Source organism: Onthophagus taurus, chromosome 7, assembly GCF_036711975.1.
Source record: "Onthophagus taurus isolate NC chromosome 7, IU_Otau_3.0, whole genome shotgun sequence".
NCBI classification, from domain to species: domain Eukaryota; kingdom Metazoa; phylum Arthropoda; class Insecta; order Coleoptera; family Scarabaeidae; genus Onthophagus; species Onthophagus taurus.
The window spans coordinates 6,667,483-6,671,169 of NC_091972.1; the positions used below are offsets into that span (position 1 = coordinate 6,667,483).

Below are 3,687 nucleotides of genomic sequence, written 5' to 3' on the forward strand. Positions count from 1 at the left end.
ACCTATAATTACTTGTTAAGGGTTTACAAAAAAAAATCATTATGAAGAACAATATTCGGTTTTTTCTCTAATACGTAGATAGTAGCCCCTTTCTAGAAACCCACCCTTGATGCAATTTACATTGATAAAAGGGTTAATGGCTCTATTACGGTAAAGGAGATAATCCCCCTGGTCGTAAATCAGGCTGCGTTTAAAAGTTAATTGTACCCGGTAAGCTGATTGCAGCTAACCCCTTTTGCGTGTTGTACAACTGGGAGTCATAATCGGAAATTTAAGTGTTGCTATGGCGAAGGAAAGCGATCCCACGTGCTTTTGTTGTCATAGTTAGTAATAGTCACAGTTATATTGAGTAATTGCAGAAATATCAGTGAAACAATAAATAAGTAAGAAAGGTAAAAAATGTTACTAAAAAAGGCAATCGGTTATAAAGAGATTATAGAAAGGATACACAATAATCCGAAAGTTGTTGGAACCGTTATGATGGATGGCAATAGGATTTGTACTAATGGATATTACGACTTGTATTGTATATATAACGCATTTATTGACTTAACCCTTATAATAACAGATTTTTTTATGACTTATGATATCAATGAGTTAATATTTAAGTAATTTTAAGCTATACATTTTTGGCTAAATTTATATTAAATTAAACATCGACGAGTAAAACTAACTTGCGATGCATCAATATTGCCAAATATTCCTAAGTCAGAATTGTCCTCAATAAAGAAAGTTAAGAAACAGTTGCAGGTGGTTGGGATGCTTGTGCACCCGAAATTTGGGTCGCTGGTTGTTTGTCGCTCGAAGTTTTTCTTTCTATTTACATCAAAATACAATAACATATATAAAAGAAGTTCGAAATGACTTCGAACGTGTTTCTGAAGAAGGTTGCAAAATGGAATCCGAAACGTTAAACACTTTTTCAAAAGACGCACAGCTTAACCCAAAAGTTTCTAGTTCTAGTGTTAGCTCTAGTGATAATATTAGTGTTAGTTCTAGTTTTAATTTAATTCATCCATAACTCTTTGAAATGTGGCAGGTACGTTCTTCAGTGCAAAAAGCATAAATGAATGTTTTCGACTTGGCTGTCGCAATTTAAGTTCCATTGAAGCTATTTGGTTGTATTGTTCCTGCTTAAGTTTGCATATCACCAAATTATTTTCTTCTAAATTGATCTTGCAAAGAAACGCACAAGGAGTTGATTAGATTTAACAAATGATTTGATTAAAAAAACAAAGTTGTAATTTCTTAATAAGATTATTCTTATATTGCCCACACCCTTTCCTTATCTTAAATTCTTTTAAAGCTTGTACCCATCGTTTACAACGGTCGTTTTCGAAGAGGGAATACAAAAGAAAGTACCTGAGAGTGGCACTTCTCGCCCCTTTTATCCGAAAGACAACCCCATAACGAGCCCCTTTATCACCTCTTCGCGATGACGATCGGTAATAAAACTAAGAACAACCAGTTTTTTTTTTGTGTTTTTCTCTCGTTTATTTCCATACCAATAATTTGTTACTAACTCAATAATATAGACATACACAAACTAAAAATTTCATCTCAACGAAATAATCTACTAATCTTTCTGTTGAATCACAATCACATGAAATTCTTTATCATTTGCGACCATAATTTCTTGTTTTTTCGATCGTAATCTCAGAAACATTAGATCGTTTGATGGTTCTAGATCCCTGACAACTCCGGTTGCGCATGGTATTAACTTAGAAATTTCGTTTATATATTGCATAGTGCTTGTGGTGTCTAATGTCGACATTTGAGGCATACCTTCTTTATTTACCATTATTGTACCAGAAACTCCTGGGTGATGTTCAACTCTTTGCATTGTCGCCTCAATATCTTCGTCTAATATCGGTGGCATTATTAGAGAAGAAAAGGATAAAATAAAGTTTTATAATGATGGTGAAGAAAAAATCGGAATATATCAAAGTAAATTCCAAATAATTAGAATAAATTAATTACGATTGAATGTCATAAAATATTAATAAGTCATAAAAGCTTATTTTTTGAAATACGATTCCTTTGATAGATTTTCAAAATTAAAACATAGTAAAACAGTTCTGTTAATTCTAAGTTGATGGAATCAAAAAATACTTTATTATCAATATAAAACACATATAAGTTTATCCATTCTGTCGGTCTCCTATTTCAAGGAGTTATCTTAACAACTATATTTTGAATCACTTTTTTTGAACGATGAGTTTGAACGCTACAGTTCTCCATATCATTTATCTTGTTGTCACATTATTACTTGACTTTCATAATAAACTAGATAATTTATGTAATTACCTGATGATAGATATTGAAACTTATAACCACTTATTAAATTTAATAACATCTTACGTTAAGAAACATATCTGCATGAAAAACCGATTTCACCAGATGAGAAACTCAATGTTACATTTAGATACTTTCCAACTAAAAGAAACTACAAAAACTTGCGGTAAATAGCAATTTTCGCATTTTTAGCAAATATATTAAACTTGTTCCGCCCAGCTAATAGTGGATTAAGAATTTACCTATTGCAATGTTGGCATAAATGTTAGGATTTTTGATTATAATTATAACCCCAAAAAGTAATTTAAATTCTAATGGATTTTTAGCAGCACATTTCTGATTTTTTCAGGTTGCCATAAATTTAAAGACATACCACGTATATAGTTTGCTGAATGTTCTGATTGGGTTTTCAATTGATTTCTTCTTGTGTTCTTTTATTTGAAGTTTCGTCCAGTATGGCATATTTGGTCCACACTTACATTGCGATATACAGTTTCTACACCTTCTAACGCAAGAACCTTGTCTGTTGCTTTCATATTTTGCATTGATAAGTATGTATGATGCCTGCGAGAAACAAGCGATTACAACAGATGAGAGACTACGTTAGGATACAAAAAAATTGAGTTATCAGCAATTTTCACATTATTTGGGTAATATTGACAGCAACATATCAAAATCGATTCGCTCAAAGTGGATCATTTTAGTTCAACCTGAAAAATCGTTGTACTATAATATACTTATGGAAATAGATAACGAGAATTTTCAGGAATAAAATTCCTGATCACCTATTACAGAAATAGAAGTCATGATTGTTCGTGCCAAAGTAGAGATGAGAGAAGTGTAGAAGTGATCTTTGAAGCAGTATTTGCGATTAAATCCTGAGAAAAAAGGTATCCAACTATGATGTCGATATCATACAAGAATAGGATATACTTGTAACACAAATGTATAATGAAACAAGAGTGATGTGCGCAGAAGCAGAAAATGTCCAAATGTGTCTAACCATTTGGTTAATTTTTATGTCAGTGAACGATACTTTGTCAAAATGATTGTTGATCAACAAGCTTCAAAGTTACCAAGTGGCAGGATACAAAACATGGCCATGGCCCTGAAATGACAAGAGCAGAGAAAAGATAAAACTAGTAATAAAGTGGTTCCTTATCCTACTGCCATTGCTTTCTACAACGAAGTAATGGGCAGAGTGGATCCCTCAACGGTGTCTCGTATGCAATATGTGTGGTTAATATCACAATAATATACAATTAATATCAGAATTGAACAATTCAAAGATTTGCTGAAACATCAATTCAAGAGTTCTATCATTATCATTTACCGCTTTATTAAATTGCAGAATTGCATAAGATTAATAAAACTGAGAAAATGGGTAAAGAT

The 3,687-nt window shown here is 32.1% G+C and overlaps 1 pseudogene; it reads right to left on the minus strand.

The window, feature by feature from the left end:
• Positions 1-1,269: 1,269 nt before the first annotated feature.
• On the minus strand, positions 1,270-2,000 carry LOC139430688 (dynein light chain roadblock-type 2 pseudogene; annotated as a pseudogene).
• Between the last annotated feature and the right edge of the window lie 1,687 nt (positions 2,001-3,687).